General features: G+C 36.4%; 1 pseudogene; it reads right to left on the reverse strand.

The window, feature by feature from the left end:
- Positions 1–544: 544 nt before the first annotated feature.
- Positions 545–11,544, reverse strand: LOC144368589 (large ribosomal subunit protein eL19 pseudogene; annotated as a pseudogene).
- Positions 11,545–11,967: the final 423 nt, after the last annotated feature.

Consider the following 11,967-nt stretch of genomic DNA (forward strand, 5'->3'; position numbering starts at 1 on the left):
AGGAGAGCAAGGTCAGGGCAGGGAGCTGAGGGGGCACAAGGGAAAAGGGATGGAACCCTAGCTAGAGGCTATCTAGGAGCTAAGACCTGTCTAGTGGACCAGATTATATGCTTCTGGAAGATGAAAAAAGGTCAGAGTTAATTACAGATCTGATGATAGATCGTGATTTGTTTGAAGCAGACTCTGTGACTGTGAAAGGTGCAACCGATTCTTTAGCTTCAAGTTAGTCCTTGCCTTCTTCAAAACATCATGTGTCCTGGTCACTGAAAAATAAAAGAGCCCCACAGAGAAGTAATTACCAAATGGGCCATACTTGCTGGGTGTGTAATTTCTAAAGCATTTTCTTCTCACCCCTCAATCTTGGGTGTCTTTCTCACCCTTCTTCCCCTTCCTCTGCACCCTCAATTATTCATAACACAGGAGGGTTGGCCGCAGGGCATTAAGTGCTCCCCTCCCAAAATTTCTGTGCCTCTCTTCTGACTATTCCTCTGCAGCATAAGTGGGGCATGTTAAAGACCACCCCTTTCCTTTGCAGCACCACAGATTAGGGACACCGACGCTGGCTGATAATGAACTGCTCCATGTTCTGCTTCTGCTTGTTTGCAGTCTTCAGACATTCAGCTGTGCTCTGTTTGGATATTTGGGCTTGCAGATCCAGGAGCTCCCTTTTCATTGACTCAACCTGAGAAAGAGGGACAGGCTCTCAGTGAACAGTTTGGAGAATGGATGCATCCAGTGCTTTGTGGTTCCTACCAATCAGAAGCACAACTCCACAATCTTCTCAACACTACCAAGACTGAGTTCTCTCCATTATAGTCTCTCAATCCTCCAGCTCAGAACAGCTGAGGAAGAGACCACAGGTAGGAATGTTGAGAACCTTCAAGCCCCCAATCACACTAATACAGACCTACATTTCTGCAGTCAAAGAGACCCAGACTCCACACCTGAAGGAAACTCTCAACTGCAAACAAGACCTCCATATCAGTCCTTGTAAAAGTTTTCTCTCACCCTTCCCCCATACATGCAGGACTTGGAATTTCAAAGATATTATGTCTGGGACTTGGGGATGCCCTGATGACAGTGCTCAGGTTTCAAAACGTCTTTACCAACCTGAAGAAGGTAAAGTACCTCTCTGAAATTAACATAGTTTCATCATAAAAGAAACTAGCAACATTAATGTAGAACCAGAAACTGGAGAGAGGATCAAGAATCTAGCCCACTTCAGGGCTGGCAATAAGAAACAGCCTGATATATAAAGAATTATTTGGTGGCAGAGGAGAGGTGGTAGTGGTGGTTGTCTGTCTTTCCCTAAGACTGGCAGAGAGATAAAAATTTTAAAAGTATGTTCAGATTCTAAGAGCATGATCAAAAGAAGCTGCAGGGTCATAGTGACATCCTCTGACCTTTTGACCTAGAAGACCTATGGAGTGAAAAAGTTTAAAAGGCCTCCGAATTTCTGCTCAAACTTCAGAATTATTGGAAGTGAAAATTTATGCATTACCAGGGTGTCTTTGTCTGTGCTCCTCTATTTTCTTTTCTTCTCTTTGAATTATTATCTTGGGGCTGGGTGTGAGGAGGAGTTAAGGTATTCAGAGCTTCAATGAAAGCAGCCATGATAGACCAGAGGTCTTCCTCCAGAATCCTTCACTAAGGTTTAGCACATTCTAACAGCCCATGTAGCACCTGACCCTCAGAAGCCCTGCAACTGAGAGTACAGAATCTTATAAGGCAGAAGAGGTAGGCTTTTACCAGAAAATGACAAACTGAATGTTTTACAATAATTTGAGAAGAACGCAGATATACCTATTATCCATGGTGTCAAAACACTAAGGATTTGTTCAAGAAATGCTGAAGAACCATAGGATTTTAGTGAACTATTGTGAATATGCAATTGAGTTCAGTGAAGCTAGACTTAGACAAAATTTTTAAATAGGCCATAATCTGAAAACCAGTGTTAAACCACAATGCAAAGAAATAACCACAAAAAAGAAAGAAAAAAAAAGAGAGAAAGAGAGAAAGAAAGAAAGAAAGTAAAGACCACCATTTCAAATTTTAAACCAAGTACCATGTTTTTTTAGGAACAAATAGCAGAATTTGCCTATAAATAAACTCTGAGAATAGATGTAAATTTTAAATAGAAGCTAAAATTGTGCAACTTGTATTATTTCAAAAATGTTTTTTTTTTCCTTTTCTGAAATTTTTTTCCTTCCCTTGATATCAGGGAGTGAACCCTGGGGAGCTTTACCAGTGAGCCACATTCAGAGCCCTTATTTTTTGAGACTGGATCTCACTAATTTGTTGGGACTGGCTTTGAGTTTATTATACTCCTGTCTCAGACTCCTGAGCCACTGGGATTAAAGGCATGAAACTCCCATTTCTAAAATTGTAATTATCATATTTGTGCACCCAGCTTTCTTTCAGGAGACTTTAATTGAAAACTCTCCTGAAGGCTGGGATGTGTTTCAGTGGTAGAGAACTCTCCTTGCATGCTGAGGCCCTGGGTTTGAGCTCCAGTGCTAGAGAGAAGGAAGGAAGGAAGGAAGGAAGGAAGGAATGAAGGAAGGAAGGAAGGAAGGAAGGAAGGAAGGAAGGAAGGAAAGAAAGAATGTTGGAAGGAATGATGGACCCAGAGAAAGGGAAAAATAGAAAGGGAAAAAGGGAGGGAGAGAGGGAGGAAGAAGGAAGGGAAGGAAGAAAGGAAGAAAGAAAGGAATAGAGATAAGGAAAAAGATCAGGAAAAAGAATTATAATGAACACCAATTAAAATGTCTAACCTACATATTAATCATCCAATACAGGAACCAAAGCCCTTATATGACTGTTTAAATAAATTAAAATTTTAAAAAATCAAATTTCAGTATCCCAGTCTCACCACTTAATTTAAGAGTGCAATAACCACATGGGCTGGTGGCTATCATATCTGACAGTGCAGTGCAGATACCATACATTTCTGTCATGGCAGAAAGGTCCATTGGACAACACTGATAAAGAGGAAGCATCACATCAAGGTACTGGTATTGTGGATGTGTTAAAAATATTCTATCAATGTGGAGAAGGCCCAGGACAGCAAATCACAGGAGCACTGGCTTGGAACCAGGTAAGAGAGGCCAGAAGTCCCAGGTGAAGAAGGAGGTAAGATGAGGTGATGAACCTGCAAGTGATGCTGGTGTGCACCTGCCTGCAAAACACTGCCCAAAGATGTAGGAGAACCAGGTGGCACAAGAGGATTTGGGGCTGTGAACATGGACAGTGGCAAAACTGTCAGACAGGTGTCAAGGTGCACAGTTCCACTATCCCACAATATATAGAACATGATAAGAAATGTTGATCTTAACAAGGTGATTGTTAAGTGTACTGAGAAATTATTAGGTCAGGTACTGTTCTAAGCACTTTTCATCTCACTCAACAAACTCAAATGAATTACTAGTTGATCTACAAGGTTATGCAACTATTACCTCAAACTTGACCATTTAATTAAATGCCATTCAAGTTTGGTTTATAAAAAAAATTGACACACACGAGGTACAGTGATACCCATTTGTAACCCCAATGAAGTAGGAAAATCTCAAGTTCAAGGACAGCATGGGCAATTTAAAAAAGGTCTTGGGATGGAGCTCTGTGGTAAAGCACCCCTGGGTTTAGTTCCCAGTACAAAAAAAAGTAAGTAAGAAAGAAAGGCACTTTTCCTTTTTATCAGGAAAAATTAAGTTCTTGTCCTTGAATCAAGGTGCTCTTTAAAAAATCAATTCAGTAGATGTCTAGCTCTTGCTCAGCTTCAAATTCTTGAACTGAGTGCAGAAAATATTGCAGCCCAAACAGGCCATGTTGTTCTCTAAGCCTCCTGAGCTCATTATGCACACCACTACATTTCGTGTTTTGGAACCTACAAAGACAGTGTGATGATTTAAAGTTCCATTTATTTTTCATTCCCATAATGAAAAAGCAGCCTCTTTTATTTCATCTTCAACAAAATACAGTTGTCAAACTGATAGAATTATCCAGAAATGACTTCATTTTCTAGACTGGAGCTAAGTGCCTAAGTATAGCAATAGTATTTCTAACTACAATGGTTAAAATAGAATTATTACCACATAAACTATATGAGTGTTAAAAAGAGCTTGAGATTTTTTTTAAACAGTTGTCCTGTTTAAAAATTATTTTCCAAATGACAATTGACAGCTTCATTTTCTAATATTTTCTGTATCAGCCAAAGGTTGCCAACTACATTTACATAACTTGTACTAAGATTTTTTGTTTTGCCAGTTTTTACCATTGACAATTATAGGGATGCACTTAAAGTTCTTTCTGAATGATATTGTTTCATTACATTTCAGTATTTAGGTTTTTAAATATGTCTAAAGTCTTTCAGGACATGGGCTTCAACAAGAAAATTATACATTTCCAATAAAATTCAATGCTGACCATAAGAACATTGTATATAAGGTGAAAGAAGTTTAGAACAATTTTTAAGATTAAAAAAAATTAAAGTATGTGCAACAGAGCAGAAACATTTGAAGTGATAAAATATTACTGGTTTTAAAACAAGTAACATGGCTTCTTTAAGCCTCACAATTCAAAAAGCAGACTAACTGTATTTCTTTTATTGTAAAAAGGATGATTTATAAAACTGTCAATTTCTAAAATTGTGGTACAATACAATGTTTTCACAGATAAAGCTTGTTTTTGTTTTAAGGAGTATCTATGTAATCATGAAGGCCACTATGTACAGACACAAGATGGGAGCCTAATTTCTTGGTCTCTTCCTCCTTAGACAGAGTCTTGATGTCCTCTTCCTTGAACTGGAATGCTCCTCATAGAGCTAGTGTTCCTCCTTGGTCTCAGCCTGGTCAGCCAGAAGCTTCTTGTTAGCCTTATCTGACTTCAGTTTGCGAATATGTTCCAGGAGGATCCACTTGTTATTGAATACATTGCCCTTTACCTTCAGATAGAGGCTGTGGTACATGTGGTAGCCAATTTTAGATTCATGGTATCTCTGAGCAGCCTACACAGAATCCACATCCTCTGTACCCATGTGACCATTTCCTGCATTGGAGCATTAGCTGTACTCTTCTGCTTACCTATTCACACATGCCTGTGCCTCTGGGGAGTCAAGGTACTTTTCTGGCATGGGGCCCCAGAATGGACAGTCACTGATTTTGTGGATGATCAGCCATCTTTTATCAGCTTCCAGATCTGCTGTTCAGAGTTGGCATTGGAGATTTTTTTGGTCTCATTTGAATCCAATGAAACCTTCTTTTTGCCACAGCAGAGGTCACTGGAGGAACCTCTTCTGAAGCCTGAGGAACCTCCTGGCTGCACCTGTAGCCATGAAAGAAAAGAGCCAAATATAGTTTGAAGTTTTTCATAATATATCTATGATTTAAACATTAAATACGAACTCCCAATTTTACATAATGCCCAATTACTAATTGTTGTATTCTGCTACCTTTCCTATCCCCTACTATCCCCCTCCCCTCCCCTCCCTTCTTCTCTCTCTACCCCATCTACTGTAATTCATTACTCTCCTTGTTTATTTTCCCATTCCCCTCACAAAGTCTTATATGTAATTTTGTATAGCAATGAGGGTCTCCCTTCATTTCCATGCAATTTCCCTTTTCTCTCCCTTTCCCTCCCATCTCATGACTCTGTTAAATGTTAGTCTTTTCTTCCTGCTCTTCCTCCTTGCTCTGTTCATGGTTGCTCTCATTATATCAAAGAAGACATTTGGTATTTGTTTTTTAGGGATTGACTAGCTTCACTAAGCATAATCTGCTCTAGTGCCATCCATTTCCCTGCAAATTCTATGATTTTGTCATTTTTATTGCTGCATAGTACTCCATTGTGTATAGATGCCACATTTTTTTTTAATCCATTCATCTATTGAAGGGAATCTGGGTTTGTTCCACAGTCTAGCTATTGTGAATTGTGCTGCTATGAACATCGATATGGCAGCATCCCTGTAGCATGCTCTTTTAAGGTCTTCAGGGAATAGCCCGAGAAGGGCAATAGCAGGGTGAAATGGTGGTTCCATTCCCAGCTTTCCCAGGAATCTCCAAACTGCTTTCCAAATTGGCTGCACCAATTTGCAGTCCCACCAGCAATGTACAAGAGTACCCTTTTCTCCACATCCTCACCAGCACTTGTTGTTGTTTGACTTCATAGTGGCTGCCAATCTTACTGGAGTGAGATGGTATCTTAGGGTGGTTTTGATTTGCATTTCTCTGACTGCTAGAGATGATGAGCATTTTTTCATGTACTTGTTGATTGATTGTATGTCCTCCTCTGAGAAGTGTCTGTTCAGATCCTTGGCCCATTTGTTGTTTGGGTTATTTGTTATCTTATTGTCTAATTTTTTGAGTTCTTTGTATACTCTGGATATAAGGGCTCTATCTGAAGTGTGAGGAGTAAGAATTTGTTCCCAGGATGTAGGCTCCCTATTTACCTCTCTTATTGTTTCTCTTGCTGAGAAAAAACTTTTTAGTTTAAGTAAGTCCCATTTGTTGATTCTTGTTATTAAATCTTGTGCTATGGGTGTCCTATTAAGGAATTTGGAGCCCGACCCCACAATATGTAGATCGGAGCCAACTTTTTCTTTTATCAGACGCAGAGTCTCTGATTTGATATCAAGCTCCTTGATCCATTTAGAGTTAACTTTTGTGCATGGCGAGAGGAAGGGATTCAGTTTCTTCAATCTAATGTATGAAATATGATATGTTAAGAGCTTTGCAATGTTGTGAACAACCAATAAAAAAAATTAAAAAATAAATAAATAAAAAAAATAAACATTAAATACTTGTAACATGTTTAAATATATATATATATATATATATATATATTGTACACATATATTCACACAATTGTCTTCATTTGTTAACAGTGCACAAATGGTTACATAGTACACAGATCATATTTACTTAAGCCTGTTAGCTTATTTCTGAAGAGTTCAGTGAATTATGCTAATTTTTCATCTTTCACATTTGAGCAAAACATCCTGAATTCAATGCATGACTCTCTCTCTTTCTTCATATATATATGTGTACTATATGTATTTAAATAAATGTGATACAAATCACACAGGCCAACTCTGGCCTGCCACTTGTTTTTGTTTGTTTGTTTTATACTAAAAAATGTTTTGGGGATTGTTTTGGTTGAGTCAGGGTCTCTTCATATTGCCCAGGCTAGTCTTGAACTTGGGGAGTCAAACAATCTTCCTCAGGCTCCCAAGAAGCTGAGACTACTAATTCCACCATGCCTGACTTTTTTTTTTTAATATTGGGGTCTAGCTATGTTGCCCAGGCTGCCCTTAATTTGATTCTCTGTCCACAGCCTCCTGAGTAGCTGGGATTTACAGATGTCCACCACCTAAAAAATATTACTTTAGTTAGAAATATTGGACAAGATAACTGTGGCCCTTAACAAATCAAGTCTTTGAGATCAGATGTCAAACCCAATGGTTCTCAAAGTTTAGTGAGTATAAGAGAGCCCTGAAAGATCTGCTTAAAAAGTGGATTTCTAATCTTAATGCTTCAAAACCAAGATAACCCATCTGTGCATATCCAGCTGTCAGTCTTCAATTCCTGCTATACAAATTGTATTTGATGATTCAACATCAGAAATAGATAATAGACAAATATAACTATCTCAATTAAATACCTACTAATAGAAAAAAATAGTATCTCTAAATAGTATAATACTGTATTTTATTTCTGAATTTTAACACTTACGATAATAAGCATTTCATAATTTCATTTTCATAGTTGTGAATTATTTAGAAAAGCCCCTCTTTTTGGCAGATGAGCCAGCCATGAGGAGACAGTACCTCCCAGTCTAGTTCCTTCAGTCCACAAGTGAGACTTCAACATCAGAGAATGTTCATGGCTTACCTGAGGTACTTCTGCTCTTCAATATTTTAGCCTCATTAGGATTCTCAGCTCAAGATTTCCTAGCAGCCTGGGGTTCTCTCTAAAAGAAAGATGTTAATTCTTCTTTTAATGGCAAAGTTGTTTTCTGTCATAAGTTCCTGTGCATGTTGGGATGAAGCTATGTCAATCAGAGGGACAATCAGTTGGAACCCAAGTCTGCACATTCTATTGTGCACTAATAGATTAGACTTGATTTTAAATTTCTCTGCCTCAAACCAACATTAGGCAATTAAAAAAAATCTTAAAGTTGGTTTAACACTAGTCATATATTGAACACAACTTGTACAGTATTAGCAAATATCAGCAAATTTCAAATACAATTTGATGGTAATTTCTATCATCATGTAGTATTAGAAGAATCTTTGAGGAAGACCTTTACTCACAACTTATATCATAGGACATACAAATTTCTTGAGAAACCATAGGAAAAAAATATTATCGAGGAAAGATGAAAGAATAGTTTAAAGTTAAAAAAAAAATCAAAGCTAATCTCTTATGCACGTTGCATAATAAATTAACCAGAACGAATTTAAAGGCATGAATAATGAACAATGAACAAGATATTTGTAGACAATTGTCAGAACAAACACATCTTTGAAGCAATTCAGTGAGACCCCTTAATAGAGGTGACTAACTTGTCCTGTATGTTGATATCTAGATATCCAAAATAGAATTGAAGTTCCACTTTAAATTGACCTAAAGGAATTTTAATCGTTTTTTTTTTTTTTTTTTTTTTTTTTTTTGAGACAGGGTATTCCTATGTTGCCCAGTTTGGGCATTCCTCTAGTTCAGTCTCCCAAGTTTCTGGGATCACAGGCCAGTGCCACAAGGCCCAACAAAAATTTTTTTAATGATGTCAATTTAAATGTTAATCCAAAGAGGGACAGCTTTGTAAAAATTGAAAACAGTCCTTTATAGAGTAAGTTATTAAATATTTATAGTTGGCTTAAGAACAGTCCACTAATTAAGAAAGCATTTAAGTGCAACAAATCCTAATACTTTCCCATTAATTTCATAAATGTCTAACATTTTTCTAGATTAATCTATGTATAAATAGAAGAAAGCATATTAATATAAATAAAAAGAAATAAATTGTCCTGTCATAAAACTACACAAGAATGGCTAGTGTCTAAATAAAAACACATTAATCTATTGACTGTTTATTCAAATAATCACTAACCTAACACAGGCATATACCTAAGAAAAGATTCTAAAGAGTAAAAGGATCTGGCAAAAACAAATCTCTCCTGTTTACCAAAATCATCACCTATAGCATACTTTGCATCAGTCATGCCTTCTCAGTGACATATTATTAACAACTACAGTATCCTGATTGTGCAAAGGTCGCACAGTCATTTGTTCTTTAAATATGGACTTGTATGAATGACCATACCAGGTTAATTGTCTTAATTGACCTCTTAATTCACCTTAATTGTAAAATTGACCTCTACATGAAAAGATAGGGATATTAAAATAAGATGAGAAGAGCCTCATGGTATTTAATTTAAATCAACTTAATAAATCTTAACCTAATTATAAGGAATAATGCTTAACCTATTGAAAATTTTCAGTTAGGGTGACCTTAGAGCAGAATACAAGCTCTGATGATTAAAACTTAGATCATACCAGTTGAAGTAGCAAAATCAATAATTGACCCAAACATTTGATTGAAAAAATAACTTCTTCTAGGGTCAATAGTGCAATCTTACTCTAGAGTCCATATTGGCAATAGAATTTACGACCTGGATGTTGGATGGTGTAACCATCATTAATGATCCATTTGTTCAATGAGTAAAGTCCTACATAATCTGAGATTAGATCTGAGCAATCCATGTTGGTTTATATAAATCCAATATTTCTCCCAGTACAACAGACCAAGAGACATAAGGCCTGCTTGTAAGAAGACCCTGGATTTAATGGCTGATATAATCTACAATCCAATACATAACTATATGCCCTGACTCCAAATAGGACTTGTTAAAATGCTGATCCCCTTAATGGCCCAACATCTTATAATCCAATGTTCAACTTGTATTCCTAACAGCAGGATACAGTTAATCTACTTATTATTCCTATTTTTCTCATCATAGTGTTATTAGCACTACTTGAATAAAATGCATTGGATTATATGCAACTTCCTAAAAGTTCAAACTATGTTAAAAGGCATAATATTATCATTGTTTATTCTAGGAACTCTCATAATTTTATTTATACATTTATTTATTTTGAGTACTGGGAATGAGACCCAGGGGTGCTCTACCACAAGACCCCAAGACCTTATAATTTTTTTTTTTATTTTGAGACAGAGGCTTACTAAATTGCTTAGTACTTGATAAATTGCTGAGACTGGGCTTACATTTCTTCTCCTCCAGTCTCAGCTTCCCTAGTTGCTAGGATTATAGGAATGAGCCACTATACCTAGTGGGACTCAAATAATTTTAATTATCCCTTATATTTAGCCACCTTTGTACCAATCATTTCATCAACCCTTGCATTCTGAGAAGCCACTGTGGGCCTAGCATTACTGAACAGTGTGTAACACATACAGCTTAGACCACATGTAAAACTTAAGCTTCCTCCAATGCTGAAAATTATCATATCCATAATTATATTTGCATTAGTAAGATGATACTCTAAAAATTCTATAAACTGAATCACTACATAGCCTACCAATTAGTTTCATAAACTTATTTCTCTTAAACCAATTTGGCAAAAATAGCCTAAATTTTTCATTAATTTTTTTCCAACTCAGTATGAGCACTGCTTTTAAAATTAACAACCAAACTCTTTCTCCAAGCAATTACATTAAGTACCATCTTTCCAAAACATCAGATATATAAAAACCTACATATCTGCATATTGATTTTCTACAAATATACTTAGTCATGGCATTTATTGTCAGAAAACAAGTTCAAGTCTATATTCTTTTTGAGGCAACTCTAATTCCAATTATAATTATTATCACCTAGTGAGGAAACCAAGCTGAATAATTAAGTGCAAGACTTTATTTCCAGTTCTATATGATGATTGGCTCTTCACCTGTACTGATAGCATTATTCCATGTTCAAAACTCTACAGGTTCATTCAATTTTTCTTAATAACCTGCTACCGAATTACCAAGCTTCTTTTGTAATGGCCTTCTATGAATGGCAAACATAATAGGATTCACAGAAAAAATATCCCGTTACAGCCCCTGTCTAGTTCCAAAAGCACACATAGAAGCCACAGTTGCTGGATCTACAGAACTTGCAGCTGTGTTACCAAGACTAGGAAGCTATAGTATAATAAGCAGTACTATATTTTCAAATCCACTAATACAATGTATACCCTATCCATTTCTAATATAATTCCTATGGAGAGTCACCAATTGCTACAAATAACAAACTCTATTTACTTAAAACAGCCTTAAAAATTGCTCATCACAAATTTATCCACATCATATAGCACTAGTAATTGTGGCCACACTTATTCAAAACCACAAAGATTAACTGGAGTCACAGTTGTAATCATCCCACAGCTTCACATCATCAATGCTATTTTGCCTCACAAACAGACTATGAATCCATAGTGGAACTACTATTAGTTTGTGGAATATAGATATTAACTTTTTTAATAGTAACATGATGAGTACTGGTAAGTCTAACTAACCTATCTTCACCACCAAGTGTCAGCTCAGCTGGAGAATTAGTTGTAGTTATAGCATCATTTTCCTGACTTAGTTTACCATTATTCTAAGAGGACTCAATATACTAATTATGGCCTTATTCCCTCCACACATTAATCACAACATGAGGGCAATTCACATACCACCATGAGAACTTCCTTCACACTAGAAAACAATATTTATATATCACTAACCTAAATCACTCCTGTCACAACCCACAAATATTTTAGCATTCACATAAACACAACATTAGATTGTGAATTTTACACTAGAAGCTTAAATCTCCTTATTTACCAAGTGTAGAAGAATTGCTAACTCATGCCTCCTTTGAAGTTATGTTGTAAATTTCTAGCTCATTTATAGTGAAATGACTCTCAACTT

Source organism: Ictidomys tridecemlineatus, chromosome 11 (genome assembly GCF_052094955.1).
Source record: "Ictidomys tridecemlineatus isolate mIctTri1 chromosome 11, mIctTri1.hap1, whole genome shotgun sequence".
NCBI lineage: Eukaryota > Metazoa > Chordata > Mammalia > Rodentia > Sciuridae > Ictidomys > Ictidomys tridecemlineatus.